General features: G+C 38.9%; 1 protein-coding gene across 1 annotated transcript in view; it reads right to left on the reverse strand.

The window, feature by feature from the left end:
* Nucleotides 1–17,035, reverse strand: part of ZFAT (zinc finger and AT-hook domain containing) — a 102,506-nt gene extending 85,471 nt beyond the window's left edge. Inside the window, exon 1 of the mRNA XM_015617851.3 lies at nucleotides 14,473–17,035. The gene's annotated coding sequence lies outside the window, so the exon portion shown is untranslated. The remainder of the gene's footprint in view (nucleotides 1–14,472) is intronic.
* Nucleotides 17,036–18,404: the final 1,369 nt, after the last annotated feature.

The raw sequence follows: 18,404 nt of genomic DNA on the forward strand, positions 1-18,404 counted from the left end.
CTAGTTCATCCAAACTGGAGAAATGTGTTTTGTATCAGTAAAACAGATGCACTGAATAGAAATCTAAAAGAACAGTTTTGTACATGCAGAAGTGCACAGACAGCAAGCACATGGTTGCACTGCAGTGTTCATACAGGTGATCTTCAGATACAGAATTGGATGTGGTCTCTTCCATGCAATAGCCTCCTGTGCCATATATTGCGTAACACCTGCTCACAAGGACTTCTATGTATTAAAAAGACCTCCTCAGTTTGTCAGCAAAAATAAAAGCACAACAAAAAGTTCAACTATAGTGAAATGGGGCTCATGTGTATTAATTTAAATGAGGAAAAATCCTCTCACTAATTTTTATAACGTATTTGGTCTTTTAAGTAAGAAATATTACATTTTGGAGTCTGAGCCTTTCAAGTATTAACAAAGATACCAGATTATAAGCGTGATCCTCAAGAAGCCAGTTTATGCTTTATAAAGATGAGGAATTCCATGTCCCCCATTCTTACATTTGGATAAAAATATTTAAACTCTTTTTTAAAAAAATTTGGTACCTAATAATGCCCAAATTCTGAAGCTATTTAACAACACATTCATCAGCAGTAGGAATGTGATTCTAAGACATAAAAGAAGAAGAACTACTAGGAAAACAAGAGATACTTCTCTTTTTTCTCCTATGCAGATTTCCCCTTTCAAAGATAGAATTTTTTAAGATATAAAGGGCAAAACAAATTGTTAAAGCTTAGTTTTACTGCTTTAATGATCTTTTGGTTTGGGAATTGTTTTTACAGTACCCTGTAAATCTATTTCTCCTTTGACAATGATCAAGTAGATAATAAGCAATAAATCACTGCTGCAACTGAGAACTGAACATTCAATATAAGCTTTTAGATTACTTCTGTCATCAGGGTATGAGACGTTGCTTTTCAAGCAAAGATAGATTGTCACAGTTTATTTGCAATTAGAAAGATATAGATCCCATCAGTTAAAGCCTGTTTCCCAACAAACATGTAGGCCTTTATACAGCCAAAATCATAATCTGAGCATGAAGAGATTTCTAGAAATACATACTGCTTCCACAGAAATTAGTGCTTACAATACGAAATAGTACTAAAAAATAGGATTTCCTGCTTGCCAATGCCACTTGGTCATTTAAGCAAGCTGCCTTTCACAGCCAGTTGATGTAAACATCCACCACCCAGCCCCACCACTTGTTATAGCTGAGTGTAGGATGTTTACAGGAACTAAAAATTAGCTGAACTATATAAATACAGCAGTGCCTTTCAATATATCAACAAATAAATCTAAACAGACATATTTGGTATTTGCACCACTCATGCTGTACATGCAACTCTTATTAATCTTGACTAACATTATGAAGTCAATCCATGCATTTTAACATTTGATCTTCCAAGTATCAGAACACAGTAATACCCATGTAAAGTCCTTGATGTTGTAGAGGTCCAAAAGCAAAAATAAGATGTTTCTCTCTTACAGCCTCTGTAGAAGAGCGTGCTATTGCACTTACCTGCCAAGGCCCTTGATATTCAGTACAGGCACTTTCTAGAAAACTCAAACTATTTTTAAAACTGAAACTCAATTCTAAAATATATACAGAAGATTAATGGGGTGATACAAATTGGGAATCCTCAGAAATGTCCATCTCAAATCCTATGCAAAAACAACCCTTTGTTTAATTTCCAGTTTCCTCAGTGTGCTAAATTTTACAGCATTTGTTGCAACATTTGTTCATCTTATTTTTATGTTCTTAAAATAATTCCCATTTCTCCTCTAGAACTTTTTAAAGGCATTTCTACTATTTCAACTATTTTCATTTTTATTTTCACCTCCAATTTCAGCTACTCAGAATAAGTCATTGTAATAGCAAGAAAGAAAAACACTCCTTAGCTTCAGCATTTATCTTGTATTTTACAGGTGTGTTTGATATCCAGTCTTGAACAAACAAGACCTCAGTAGTGCAGAAAGACAAAATTTCAGTGAACCCAGTCAAGAGGCCAAGCCTCAGCCTTCTCCATGCTCTTCTCTGAACAGGTGTTTGCAGCTTTACTGGGTAAAAGGAATCACAGATGCAGATTATTTCATGCATAGAGGAGGAAGAAAGCCCTCCAAATGTTTTAACAGTTGGTCTTTGTATGCAGGAAAACATGAGCTCAAGTGATTCTGCTGAACACAGCTGTGAGCTCTGAGCAAGAGAAGAGAGCACTCAACCAGGCAGGGCAAAGTCACCAAGGACTTTGGGGTATTGCTCATAGGTGGTCACAAAAAGTGCTCACAGGACCACCACAGGCAAACTAAACACTGGACTTCACAGACACTCCACTGTCCACCTGCTCAGCAAGGGTCAATCTTGGTATTAATCACAAGCTTTTATCCCCAAAGGCAGCTGTACCTCGCACCTGCACATACCAAAAGCAGTAGCTGTGAGGCCACTGTGTCACTCTGGATCCCCAGCCAGGTTTTCATTCAGGTATTTCCCTCTGCAGCAAAACACCAGGAACTGATCCATGTCACACAAGCAATGGTTGCTGGCCTCACATGAACAAGATGAGATCACTTGCTTGCTGGGCACCAAGCTGACATGTCAAACCTTCCTCTCCTGTCCCCAAACTTCATTGCTGTATTTGTGAGCCTGTCCTGCCTTATTTTGCAGCAGTTGCTTCCACTCCTCATCCCCACCAGAACTGCACAGATATTATGCCAAATCCCCATCCACCCCTTCCCAGATATCCGAGTACGAGATACCTGGGAGCATGGCATGAATACACATGTGGACAACACTACGACACCCACCTTCTTCAGCTGCAAACAATAACCACCTTTGAGACACGTTAAGATGTTCAGGACTAGGTATTTCATGCATAGAGAAAGCAGATCCTTTCGTTTCAAACACTTGGGGAAAAAAACCCGAAAAAACCCCTCAAACAAAAATACAGTGTGGATTTTTAAAATTTATTTATTTCCTGAAGTTACAAGCCACTTGAAATTATTTTCATGTGCTGACATGAGACAGCTGTGTTTGAGTACATGGATTAGACATCAGTACAATATGAAGGTATGCACAAGTTCAATTGCACAAGACTGGACTGACAAACTGCACATGAACTAAGTTTTTGTTTTTTTTTAAAAAAAAGGCAGCATTTATGTGGCATGTGGAATGGCTAAGACAGCACTAACCAAAATGAACACTAATTTTATTATAATACGTTTACTTTGATCTAAGAAATTTGTTAACAAAAAATATTTCCTTTCTTCTAAGTCCAAATACCATCTAGAACTAGGAAATGCTAAATATTTACAGCAAAGAAAGCTTGGAAAACAACTACCAAGCTTTTTTTTTTAAGGAATCAAGCTCTGTAGCTTCTGCATCAAAGTACTTTTTATAAATATACAGTGATGATTTATCAAACCAACTAAGACAATTATTTTTAAAAAAGCTATTTTAACTGAGGATATGTTAGGTGTGCAAGTGGCTTTAAATATCTTTGTAGAGGTCCAGGCAATGAATTAGATCAATAAATAAGTTCATGACCTTCTATCACCACCCACATTCCTGTGTCACCAGACATAACGAAGGGTAAGAAATAAAATGGTTACAGGAATGGGACCATCACAGAGTAATGGCTGTCCTTGGTTCATCTTTGGTCATTCAGTGACAGCTTCAAAATCATCACCTTTCCAATGCTTATTAATCCAGCTTTCCCAGGACTAAGAAATCCTTCTAGTTTTAATTCTGGCAAGTTAAGGAGAAAACATTTTACTTTTTAAAAGTATCTGTATTTTTGGTCATAATCATCTTTTACAGAACCACTATAGTGAAAATGAACAAATAAATACCTAGTCTGGTATACTACAACTTAAATTAAATGAAGTCTTAAATTTAAGAGTTAGGGAAAAATAAAAAAAACCCAACCTTTTGGGAGGCAAAAGAATGGAGAGCTAAATTATTGGAAGAATATTTTTTGTATTAGCAGCAGTTACTCTCACTGGCCATCCCTTTAGAAACAGCAGTCTAGTCCCAGGCAAGATCCAGGCAACCGCATGTGCAGATCCCCCTGGAGAAAAGTGGAAAACACTGAAGCTTTTCTGCAGATACTTTTCCTGGTGACATGACTGCTTTAAGTTGTTCAGGAGCTGAACCAGTGAAGACTCACTTCTGATGGAATACTTTCAAAAGCTGTTACTTCCATGAAAAGCAAACCATGGTAGGGGCAGCACAAACCACACCACAGACAAGGACATACTCTGTGGATTGGGAGAACAGCAAAACCAGACTGGGCAATGTGTTTTTAACCTTTATTTTGGTGTTGGGTTATGCCCAGCTAACAATTAGGAGCACAACCTACTCACAAGGAGACTGAGAATACAGAATTCCAGAGAAAACAACAAAAAGCAAGGCACAGCAGATATGAGGCCTGCTAAGTATTTGACAGCACTGATAATAATTTGTCCTCACAGACCTAAGAAATAGAAGCTGTTAAAACAGACAACTGATAAAGCAATAAAGGGCTCATGGGTAACTGTAGAAGTTTACCACTACTTGTCAGTCCAAGGAAGCCTAATCCTGTAGTTTATACCACAAGGCAGCAAACAGCTCGTCTTTGAGCAACTCATGCACCAGCTTTGGATCTCCATTTCAGACTAGATTTTAGGAGATCACACCTACCAGCCAGGAAAATGCACAGGGAGGCAATTCATCTCTGTTTATAGAAACACTGCTTGACAAATATAAATGCACAGAAGTATTCATGTCAGCTTCCCCTTCTGCTGTTGTCCAAGCATAGCCAGGTGCAGCAAACATCTGACTGAAAGCTGGAGCTGGTACAGCTTCCAGTCGGGGATGTTTACAGCAACAGACTACGATACATCACTGAGAGGGCCTCGGTGCAGAGCAGCTGGTCACCTCTAGGAGAGGGAAATAAAAAAAGAAAGTATTTAAGACAAGCTTCTGTAACATTCCAGCCAATTACTGTGCAGCTAATATTGAAAAAAAAATGTTTACGCATTCAGTAGCAAAAGTACGGTTTTAGATTCACACACAACTTACACTAAATTAATATTTCTAGATGTAACAACTGGATTAAAATTTCTCAATTTCAGTATACATGTTAAGACATCTTTAGGTTCAAATTTGTATTTATACATATATATTTAATTTATAAATTTAAAATAGACATAAAATATTGATTATTTTAAAGATACACTGATGTTACTTCCCTATAGGCTCATTTTTGGAGCTCTCAAAAACAGACTTCCACTTTGAACTTTCCCATGAATTTTGAAAATGGCTATCCTCTCATAAATATTTATGTTTTTAAATACAGCTCTATGCAAAATTAGACAGAAGCAAAACCAAGCCACGTTCATAATGAAGAAATACCATAAACTTAACAGAATTCTGAAAATATTTACCCCCAAGGTCAGAATCCTTCCTGATCGGTTTAAAGCTCTATCACAGCCAACTGATTAAAATAAACCCAAATGAAACCCACTCTCTTTGGGTAAGCATTGAAGGGGAGGGGATGGGGTGAGAGGGAAAGCAATTTCTGGATGGAGCCATTTCATTCCCCATCTTCAAGTTCCTATCAAAATTCCCACAAGACTTGCATTCAGTTCTGCAACAGTATTTTCTCTAAGTTAAAAGAGCCTTCACAATATTAAAATTTAATATTTACACTGTATAATACTCAAAGAGGAAATAGTGTGCATTACACCAAAGTAATTTACTAAAAGCATTTCATCCAGCTAGTTGTTGCATTCTCTCCTAATGCTCTGATTTCACACTGAACTGGGAGCATTCAACCATTTTGGCTTGATCATATTCACATACTTCTTACAAGCCTTAATTTTATAGTTTATAGCAGAATGCCTTCCTCCCACTAACAAAGCTGCAAGCAGAATGATATATTCCCCATTTAGCAGTCCTTATCACTTCCAAATGAAAATAATTTTTCAAGTCACAAGTTTTCCAGTGCCAGATTATACGTAAACTTCAGCAGTTTAAGGTTGCTTGTTCTCTGTTTAGACCTCCACAGCAACTCATACAACCAGAAATTATGACAAGGAGTTTAAAACTGAAGAAAAACTGCAGTATTCAAGATTCCCAAGTTACAGAAACCAAATCACATCCAGTTTTCAAAGAAAGGTTTCCCTCTGCAACACGAGAAGTTGTTACTAGTAAGTGAATTTCGTTATTACAGCAGCATGCCAAGATTAACGAGGAAGCGGCATGCAATCACTATGGATACCATGCTGACCTTCATTATTTTTGAGAATAAATAACTAGAAAGCCAGTGGTCATTTGCAACAAAGGCCTCTTCAGGCTGTTCCAAAACTGAAAATTCCTATTTTACATTGGAAAGAAATAGGCTATTTCATGCAGAGGTAGGCACATGGTATTTGACTAATTAGGCTGCTGAGCATTAAGTTGCAATGAGCCATTTCTTTGGCTGCTTTCCTTTAACACTTCTTAAGGAATAATGAAGGTTACTACAATGTCACCTGCCCAAACAGAACAAACTCTCCACAACCTTGTTTTGTTTTACCATGCACATCATCACAAAATTGCCCATCTACATGACAATGACATCTCTTGCTGCTTTACTGAATTCACTATCAACTATGAATACTTGCATAACATCTTACACTGCAATTATATTTGTATAAAAGGAGTTGAAATTTTCATTTCCAAATGTGGTGTGTAAAAATGCAAACCAGGTGACAGTACAACTACATGCTTGAAAGACACCGATTTCTCAAAAAGCTCAATCAAAACTGAAGGCATACATTCATTAAGAAGCATCTTCAGCTATTTTCCCAACCACTGTCTTGTTTTCAAACAAAAAAAGTAGAGAAAGTACTCCAATCTTCTTTAATGGCATAACCCCCTTGTTCTTGTAAAGATTAAAAGCTCTGAAAACAACCAGGATTTATTCTACTGCCATCACAAGCTGAAGAACATTGTCTGCTGGCTTTCTTTAATGCCTTTAACTGTTTTTCTTGAGAACAGTAATAAAAGATCCCGTTATTTGAAGTGTGAAGTCTCCTAAGTCCACAGGTAGAAAACACACAGAATGATGCAGATCTTTAATACTACATGAAGTCCCTCTAACACCTGAAATTTATCTCTTTGTTATTAACAGCAACATAAGATCACCTCCCTAGGATCTGTTCTTCAGTTGTCAATGCTCCTGAATAACAAAAAATATAATTAAAATCCTTATTCAACTACCAGAAAAATCTGTGGATGCTGACTGTTGACTTCCATTGCGAAGTTCTTCCTACTGTATTTAGATTTGTGTGAAGTTCAAGAATCCCTTTAATAGCTAGGATTTAATGCTTAATTCTCAATTCTCTTCTGGTCAATATGCATGACTTTAAAAAAAGCCTCATGGAAAAGTCAGGATTTAAAACAGACACCATTACAATACTATTTGTGCTCATTCACCAATTCCAAATGAAAGCCATGCAGATCACCAAGACTTACTGCAATTTTCCCAAGCCTCCATCATTAATTAACCAGTCACACAAACTTCTACTGCACCTTTCACAAGCACCTTGAGCAAGAAGTCAAGGAAGGGAAGAAACATGGAAGGCAACGCCCAAAGTGCTCCCTCCTTCTCTTCCCCCACATCTTATGACTCCCCCACTCTACAACCAACATCACCACTGAAACTCAGTGTATTTGGGTCCTCAGTTGAAATGTAAATGGAGCCCAAGGAGCCTGTCTGTGTGGGCATGTGTATGTGTGTGTTTGGAGCCAAGATCCTGTCAGTCAGCCCATCTGTCAGTCAAAGCAATTTAGCCTCAGATGCAAGCACAGAGTGATGAGAAATGACAGAGGCAGACAGATGCTCGCTGTTGCTACGAGGTTGGTTTTTTTTTAAGTCATGCATATTGACCAGAAGAGAACTGAGAATTAAACACTAAACCTAACTATTGAAGGGATCCTTGAACTGCTCACAAATTGAAATACAGTAGGAAGAACTTCACAGTGGAAATCAAGAGCTTCCACTGTGAATTGCAGTGAACTTCTGACACGCACAGAGTTCACTGAAGCACTACAAGTTAACAATACCCATTGAGAGGAATTACTGTGAAAAAGGAAGTGTACACGAGTAGTTTTAACACTGCATTTCCTGTGTATTTTCAGAAAAACAAGTTCAGCTTCTTTTGATCACTAATACTTACACTGTGCAACTAACAAATTCAGCAGAAGAGGGAGAAAGACCTTTTAAACTGGGACACTGATTCTAATATAATGAATGAGATTGAATCTAACATTACCAATTTTAAAGAACGAGGAAAAAAGCGTCTTTATTTTAAAAATGTCTGGGAAAGCATGAAAGTAGAATGTTACTAACACACCTCAGAATTTCAGTGAGGGCTGGATGCATATGCTATATGTAATTATTTCAGTAAAACTAACAACTAGAAGTCTGTGTGGTAAAGTAATTATTTTTATCTGACAAATGGAGTTCTAAGGAGGACAAACTACTGAAAAAGGATAATGGTATGAGCCAAAATAACGTTCAGATCTTGATTCAAGATTGCCCCACATCTTAGTCTGAACCAAGTTCGAAAAAAATCATAAATTTAGTGTGCTCTGCCTAGAAATGATGGCAGCAGTTAGACACCCCCCTCTTCTCCACCAGAGTCTCATATTCCTCTGGCTGAGCAACACAACTCAGCCTAAAGGAACCATATGTTTATTTATGGAACAGCATCTTGGCTCTCCATTGGGTGGAGTACCATCCCCAAGATGTTATTCAGGCAAATTAAGTCTTTATTTCAGGGAAGTTCTGCAATAACTGGTAATCTCCACAGTCACCACAGGAGATAGGAAGTGGCTAATCCAAGGTCATTTTGCTTTAAAAATGAACCAAAAAAAAAAAAAATAATTAAAACTCATCTACTACACTAAAAAGTTATTGTAATGAATTACCCTCAAGTCCCAACCATGTTAACCTGCAATCAAGAACAGAAAAAAACAAGGAACGGTATTACCACCCTTACTTGTATTTCTCTTCCTCAGTACACAGTCATCCAGCTGTTTATATTGCTTTAGGACATACTGCAACATGCACTGTTATTTTCACATTCTAGATTTTAAACTTTGCCAGCAGGACAGCCTCATCCCAATGCACAAGAGACACCTGAACAACCAGAACTACAAAATTAGGAGAAATATGAATACTATGAATGTATAAGGCCAGATTTCACATAAAGGTTCTATCCTTTCCCTCAAGCTTCCATTGAAATATTCCTTCTTTACTGTCAGCAAGAAATTTTGACTATACAATTGAAGTAGGTTTAACATTGTAACTCATTACTGTTATCCATGGCATAGTTCTAATTTCATCGTTTCAGCTACTTACCACTTTTGGTTCCTCTAACAGGAAAGGAATTTTTGCCTCATTGCTGGTAATGATCTACAGAGAAACTAGATTGCTCAGTGTGGGACAGATTCTAACAAACTATTAAAACAAATCACTTAGTATATCCAGCTCCCTCTACTTGACATATCTCCATGCTATCCTGAAGAGTATTCCAGCTCCTAATATGGGCCCATAATCTTTCCATCTTGCAAGGTAACCACAATCTTGCTGATCCAAGATGACAAAGCTGGCTGTAAAAACTGGGCTCTTTCATTTTAAAGGCATCTCTAAAGCATAAGATTCAGAAGATCCTCCAATGTGAAAAAATACAAAAGTTCTTATCAGTGATCTGATTGCTCTAAGAGAGTAGAAGACAGAAGCACAAGGACAAAAACAACTTTAAATTTGACAAGAAATATAAATGATGAACACACCTAATAGATGTTCATTGCACTGCCCTCTAAAAATTATCTAATTTTTAGATCATACCAGGAATGGTAAAGATTGAATTATTTGTAATAACTTCACTACTGAAGTCCTCCACATCTGCTGACTCAGACATGGCCAAGCATGGATAGAAAAACCTCCCTAAAAAGAGAGAAACCAAAAAAATCTATATAAATATGTCACTTATTAAGTAGGTTGTTGGTTGGTTGGGGGCTCTTTTGAGTGGATATCAATTGAGTCTGGTGTCGCAGACTCCAATCAATGACACATTTAGCACACTCCTTCACTTAATGACTTTTCACTCACATTTGCAATTATAATTCTCTGGTGGTATCAGCTGCCAACAATAGTTCTCTGTAACACTGTGAGGGAACAAACTGAGAACTGCAAGCAGACATTCCAAGTCCCTTTGCTTACCTTGCTGAACAAGGGCACATTTGGACAGTCTGCTAACAAACAGCAGGGTCCAACAACTAAGTGTGCAGCAATTACTAAATTGCTGCAGAAGATGGTAAGGGCCAGAGCACCAAGAGATCCACAGGGAATGTTCCCATTTTAAGGATAATCCTCTGTGAAAATTTTCCAATCCTTCCAAATGAGTATAGTTGCAAATATGACAAGTCCTGGCATCATCACACTGAATTCTGAAAGCAGAGTCTGGAGGCTGCTGCTGCAGCCTGTAGATTCTACTGAAAGTACAGTGTCACAACCACCTATTTTCCCTGCTGTATAAAGAGGGCTCAACTGCTCCACTGTGATTCTGAAGGATATCATACTGAGAAGCAATCTATACACCAGTATCAATCCTAACCTTGGTCCCAGAGCATATACACTTTTAAAATTACTTCAAAGAAAATAAGCTCAACCCAGAAAGCACACAAATGACAAACGTCAGATAAGTTCACAGCACTTGGGTTTACAAAACATCTTTGTTCCTATGCACAAGTGGTTTTGTTTTCTTTTTTTAAGAAAGTCAATTACTTGTTTTGCAATAATACCCAGGAGATCCATTCTTTTAAGCATACTCGTAATCCTGCTTCCACAGAGGAAACAGTGCACACCAGAACATCACAGTCATGGCATCCACTTCAGTATCAACAATCTCAAAAACAAAACCAAAACCATACAGCATGAAATATTACAAAACTCAACTACTTTCATACTGATTATTGCTATTTAAAATGCAGAATTCACCAAGTCCTTCTCAGAAAATAATTTTCAGGAATTACTGACAGTAATTGGAAGCAGACACAGTGCGCTGGCCAAGCAGCTCATTTTGAAAACATTAACTTCATATTATAGAATCAATCTTACATCAGATCTGACAAACAGACTTGGAAAATTACTGCTTTCAGAGACTCTCAAACACCATCTCCCCCACAATCAAGCCACCTCCTTCAATAATTTATAACAAACAAGAATCAGAATAGACTTTCCTAGTTTGCAAATTTGCTGAGAGTATAACTGATAAATTTGAGTTATTGTTTCCCTGCTTGGAACCGCATTAGAGTTAAATTTTAGTTACTGGACTAATACAATATGAGGCATATGACTTCTTGAAGAAGATGTAACTTTTAGTAGGATTTCTTTTTTTCCAAATAATGAAAATAATTTCTGATTTTCATACTGACTGTTAAAAATTTTGTTTACCAACTACTAAATTAGTTGGATTTTCCTGTATTCTATGCACAATTACCCCAAGATTCATCAAATCACAGAATAGGCTGAGTTGAAAGGGACCCAACAAGATCATGAAGTCCAATGCCTGGCCCTGCACAGGACACCCCATGAATCACACCATGTGCCTGTGAGTGCTGTCACCTACGAAAGCATCATGGCATTCACAGGAAGTTCCCACCATCCTTGTGCCTGAGAACTCAAAAGTATAGAGTCCCATCAGCTTCTGGAAGGAATATGGAAAAAGTCCAGATGAAATTAATTTTGATAATCTTAAGGAGTTAACAAATATTTATCAAAGGCAGAGCCTACCCAGCTCCTGGGGGACTCTGCTGAAAGCTGAATGGCCCAGAGAATATTCAACTTCAGGACAACTTTCAGGACAAGTCTCCCACCACAGACTCACCTGGAAGCTGAGGCGTCCAGAGCTCCATGAACAGAAGGGAAGCTGGCCTGGAAAACCAGCCAGATCTCTGGATCACACAACTGCAACCAGCAGCTGAACACCCAGCTGCATCTGGGCCAGGGACGACTCCAGGGGCTGTCCCAGAGCTCCAAAGATTCACCAGCAGCTGGGACAGAGAACACCCTCAGCAAACTGGCAGGGGATCGGAAAGTGGAGGGGAGCAGGGAAGAGAGCTCTCACACAAGGAATGGCAGCACTTCCACAAATGTAAAGATACATGCATAAGCCTGAAGCTAGAGCTGAAACAAACCTCATCAGGCCCAGGACAGGAAAGCAAAACTGTGCCCCAGGGCAGAAGAGTTCCATACCCCCAGCACAGGCTGGGGAGGGCTGGCACAGCACCAGCCCTGCAGGAAAGGGCCCAGGCACTGGGGCAGACACTGGAGAGAACAGGAACCAGTGGGAAGGGAGTGATCCCTGGCTGGCTGGACACTGGCAAGGCCAATCCACACACATCTGGTGCCCAGGTGGGGACCCTACTTCAGCAGGAGCCTGAGGAACCAAAGAGGGTCCAACCCTGGGTACTGAGGTAGTCAAGGGTCTCAGGGGCATCATCTACAAGGAGAGGCAGAGGGAGAGGGGCCTGTTTCCTCTGGCACACAGAAGACTGGGACTAAGTGAGAGCTGTCCACAGCCACAGCAAAATGGAATCTATTAAGACAGTGCAGACAAACACCCTCAGCCCTGGCAGACAGGGTAAGGAAGACAATGGCCACAAAAGGCACCATGGAACCGCTTCACCAGTGGGGGGTGAAGAGCAGACATAGGTTTCACATGGAGACCGTGGGCTTGTTTCAGGGGTCAAACACATGACTTATCTCACTCAGTGCTACACCTGCTCTGAATGAGTGGTTGGACCAGAGACCCCCCCAGAAGCCTCTTCTGACCTTGACACCTGAAACTCCATAATCTCATTAATTCCTGTGGTATGCTTCCAGCAACTATAGCCTTGTTTATATAATTGTCCTCAGACATAATGCAGTCAATATGGGATACAGAACTATCCATAGATTACATCAGTACAGTCTTTTCTATAAATAACCAGGTGTTATCAATAGATTCCACTGCCAGCAGGTCCAACAGTTTGGAAATCACAAATATTTGATGTTAGCACTATATTTATAAGTTGATGCAAAATAATTTAAAAAATAACTTACAGAGAAAATAGAAGTTGCATACCTAAGCCTGCTGTATTTAAATATGCTGCCAAACATTATCCCATAGTCACCTCTGTAGATGAGGTGATTGTCCAGAAAAAGAACCCTTCAAGATTCTAATTTTATGCCACTGTATTAAAGAGCAAGCAATATGAAAGACTTTTATTTAGCTTTCATGCAAGAACTCCCTCAGATTTGGAAAACACAGCAGAATGTTTCCTACAGTACACTATTTTGAATGCAAAAACTTGAAAATGTTACTCTGAAGCAGTACACAGGGATGCCTTTAAATGTAAGGACTGAATGATTTTCAGTCTCTATTTTTTTCCCAGCAGATCTCATTTTTGTTTCCTCCCAGTACTGAATATAGCTTTTTAAATCCTCATAAACGAAATACTGAAGATGGATATTATGACCCAAACTATTTTGCAGTCACCCTCTAAGCGCAGGGCTTCCATAATAATCAAAATTAAACCATTTACAGTAAACAGTTTAGAAGTAACTTAGGAGTAGGACTGGTTCTTACAACTCATTCCCATGACAATTCAGTTTAAGCAACAATTTAATGCAACCAACAAAATAATCTGGTGAAGGGGAAACCTAGATCATTAGCTGACATTAAAATCTTGGGGTTTGGGTAATTCTGGTGCAGCAAACCTAAAATTCCCACATTGTCACCAAGTTTCAAACTAACAATGAGAGCTACTCAACTTTATCACGGTTAGTAGCTGAAATGATCTCTCTTCCTTGCATTGACTAATGTTTTTCACACCTCCTGGTTAACTAACTAAAGCAGTCCTCTAAAAAACACAAACCCAACCCTCTGCCCTACTTAGTGGGTAGTGTACTTCAGTGGGAGGAGATCTGCAAAACCAAACAGTTTGTGCTGAAGACAATATTTAAACTACACATACCCCAGGGTATCTCACTTCAGAACAGGCTCTAATCCTGCCTAAGGTCTAAATTTCCATAAACCAAACCCATCAGTGAAGTCTAGAAGCACATGCTTCAATTCTGATTCTTCCAAAACATGACTTGCATGTTCAGTAGGATCAGCAGCAAAGAAAGCCAGTAACCAGCCTACAGTGACAAGCATTCTGGGGATAACAACACACAGTTGTTCTCAAGTTAATCTTGAAGCACTTTTTATTAGCTCTGCAAAATACAGAGTAATACAAGAACATAACTACATGCAGCTGAATTCTGTGTTGTACCTCAAACAGAAAACAACTGCGCAACAAGAACATCATTTAATGCAACTTAGTATTGCTTTATAATTATCTTAATAAGGGAGGCTGTTGCACAATGACTATTCCAAAGCCATGAAAAAAATACTCACACCACAGAGTCTGACTACTAGTACACTTTCAGGATGGTTTAAATTGAACATGGCAAAAGCACTGTGACAGAAGAGTAGTCATCTTCTCTGTCTTCCAGCTGAGGGATTCCTATTTCCTCTACTGCTCCAGGAATTTCTGGCTTTCATGATGCAAGTTACTTGGACAACCACTATGTTAGCTGCAAAATAATCCTGAGGAAAAAAAATAGAGAAAAAAAGATGAGTTTTCTGCAACAGCAGGCAGATGATCTCAATCACTGGATAGCAGTTTGATCCTCAGCACTGACAGGAAGGCATTGCATAGGCTAGGACTGCCTGTCTTGGTGACGATACAGTGCAAAACCAAGATAGGTTTAACCAAGATAGGAATTGTTTAACCACAACAGAACCTTCCCTTCTCCCAGCTCCGTAAAAAGACAGAAATACTTAAGACATATGGTATCAACATTCTGAGTGGGGAACAGTAATGTGAGCAAGATGTAGATTTCAGATAAAGTAAACAACAAAAAATGAATTTGGCAAAACCACATGTCCTTAAAGGTAATATTAACTTCGCAACCTTTTATATGCAGCTTTAGTACTTTCCTGCCTGCAAGAGAAACCTGAAACTTGGAAAAAAAAAATATCAGCAGAGGAACATCAAGCTGCTTTTCACTCTCCACATCCAAGTTCACCCCCACTGCAAGTCTGAACACTGTCCTTCGGCCTCTTTTGTTAACACTGCACATTAACATGGAGCTCTTCCCACAGGCTTCTGTGCCAAACACAGTCAACAGACTCCACCTCCATGGAAATCAGCTGAGCAATTCCACAGCAATCACTTTTCCTAAATGCTGGAAGGAGTCCCAAGTCTGTTTTCTGTTCCCAATGCTCCACTTGCCAGTATTTGGTACAGTACAGGTTAGTCCTGAAAGCACCCGACCCTTGGGGAGGCCAAGGCAAACCAGAAGAACACAAGTGCAGCACCATGCTACAACCAGGTCCCTAAGGCTGCCTGCACATTTGGGTCTGGAGCACAGTGCCACTAGAAAGCTGACAAAGAAGGATGTCGTTGGGACAGGTTCTTGTTTGGGTACCTGAAAGCTTTACTGCCTTGAAGAGGGTCCAGGGACAAGAACAAGGACAGGCTGAGGGCCCAGGATTATATATGAGATATGAGAGGGTGGTTCAGAGAGCTAGGATCCAATGGGAACAGGTGCACAGGATGGGTTAGGGACAGGGGCAACCAATGGGGATTGACAGGGTGGAGCAATGCACCAAAATTGGGCCAACTGGGGTCTGAGGAAGGGGGAACATTCTGGAGGGAATACATAAATGGTAAACATGGGCTGAACAGGGTAACATAAACTTGGCAAACCAATATAACACCAGAACCCAAAAGGATTAACATTTAACTGCAAAGACCTGTGGGAGAAAGGCTTCTCTCACCCCAGCCTAGGGAGGTGTTACTTTCTACCTCCTTTCCAGGGTACAGGGATGAGACTTGTAAATCACTGGCCTTTGGCCCTCCACACACAAGAATAAACAAAAATCTTTCTGAGTAGACAGAAAAAGCACATCAGGCAAAAATTCCCACAAAGACTTTGCTGGTATAACATATTTCTCAATACCAATATTCCCAAAAATTATCTGTGAAAACCTCTACCCAGGGATGTGGTTCTGTCCTCCTTCAGTGACTGGAAATAACACACCTGCTGACACATGAGCATCAGTTACTTCATTAGGTCAAGGGTACAGTCTGCAGAATTAGCTTAATTGATGCAAGCCAAGGCCAAGAGTAGAGCTCCCATACAAAAATGTCATTAAATCTGGAGTTTCTGCACTAAGGATTTTATTTTATTAAGAGCCTGAAATAAAAGCTTATTAAAGCTAGGCATCAACCATGACAAATCAGCCAAAAAAAAATTTAAGCTGCTCACCTCATTTCACCATATTTGCATATGAAAAATGTTTACAAAAATAGAAAAATAAGCAAACATATGTCTCTTCCTAGGAATCCTGCCATACTCTGCTTATGAACCGGACGATGTTCCCTGAAAGAAGTCTGAAGTGCAAGGATGCTACAGTCCTTAAGACTTACTTCACCAGTTGAAAGAGCTAAAAAATTCACTCAACTTTCCACAACAGTTACCATTTGCTTCAATTGCTTTTTTAAAAGCCAAACAAAGTAGGACAGGTAACTGAAGAAAACTCCCAAGGTGTTTGGACACTGACTAAACTCTAATTAGTTATCTTCCACAGCCTTTTCTGGGGTGTTTACCTGCCAGAGCAGGACAAGCTACTGAAAGCAATTTTTAGAGACACTTTCTGTTCCTACTGTTTATCTGAGTGACCAACTGCAAATTCTCAGTCACAAGGTTCAAGGTCAGGCTGGATGAGGCTTTGGGCAAGCTGGTGTAGTGGAAAGTGTCCCTGCCCATGGCAGGGGAGTTAGAATGAAATGGTCAATTCCAACACAAATCATTCTGAGATTCTCTAACTGTAGCATCTCAGAGTTCAATGGACACCTTATTAGCTCAACAGAAATGCTGTAAAAACATACAAAAGAATTCCTCTAAGCAATCAATTCCATTAAAAAAAAAATCAATTTCATGTGGAGTTTGTAATCTTTTTTTAATGTGAAGCATTCAAATATAACTGGTGCTAGAGCAAAAAGCATCAGCAGTAACATTTCTAGAACAAGTAGGTTTTGTGAAAATTGCTAAAAGTTAACCTGTACAATGGGATGTACAAAGGCCCACTTAAGGAAATGCTGCAAACACAGGCTTCCAGTCATTTGTGTACAATAAACTCAAGCACCAAAACTTGCCACTCTTGCACAAAGCCACTGTCAGCTGCCTTATGCTCCACTTAAATGCAAGAAACAGTGTATCATAGTTGGCAAAATCTGCCAAGCTCTGTATGCAAGTGAAATATCTAATATTTAATCTTCAAATACCAATTTATTTTTATAACTTAAAAGTACAACCCCTAAAACTAATTATATTTTACAACTTAAACCAGTAGCTTGAAAGGCAGGAAACACCACAGAGTTATCAATAGCCTGTACACCGCAGTGCTTCAGTTTCCAATGATCTGCAAGCCACATCTGTGAAAAGATTAACCAGACAGTTAAAGTAACTTGATTCTACAGAGGGGGAATAAATGACTGAAGCAAACAGCCACGTAGTTCAAGTTACCAGCAAATTATTATTAAACTATTAAGAAATAGATTTGTAGTGTAGCAGTAAACTGGCAGTCACCTTAGTAGTCACCTTCTCATTTAAAGCAGGCAACTTAAGAAAACATTACCCCTTCTCCCACCCCCCCAAAAAAGTAAATTAATGATTAACAGTCTTTGAAAATTGCAGCTGAGGTTTGGTTTTACTGGGATGTCTGATATTCTCAGGAGAAATTCAGAAGTAGTATTACACATTACAGCAATTCAAGCTGTGCAAATAAAGTTGTTTCTTAATTTCTATGTAAGCAAGAAGTCAGGTATCATTAACTACAACTAGAAGGAACTTCACACTGAAGTTTGTGTTGTGTAAGAAAGAACAACAAACACACCAAACTTCTCCCTGATCTTACAAGATGCAACTTCACATTAACATACAGAATCACAGCTTCCATCAGCTTGTTAGAACCAAGGAATGTTTAACTACACAGATTCATTATACTTTGATGAGATTTTACTGCTTCTAGTTAATATTTGGCATAAACTGACTCTTAACGGAAACATCAGCTTAGCAGACCCTGATCTCACAAGTTTATTTATCAAGACAAGTCATTCAGTCACCATATTAAAAATAAAAAACTCATAATAACATTTTCATTAGGTTTCTGAACTCAGTCATGCAAGCTGAAATCAAATGAAGAATGCAAAATCAAACAATCATACCTAATCACATAAAATCTAAGAGTATAAACTATTACATTTATTTTGTAATGAA

This window comes from Parus major, chromosome 2 (genome assembly GCF_001522545.3).
Source record: "Parus major isolate Abel chromosome 2, Parus_major1.1, whole genome shotgun sequence".
In the NCBI taxonomy this organism is placed as follows: domain Eukaryota; kingdom Metazoa; phylum Chordata; class Aves; order Passeriformes; family Paridae; genus Parus; species Parus major.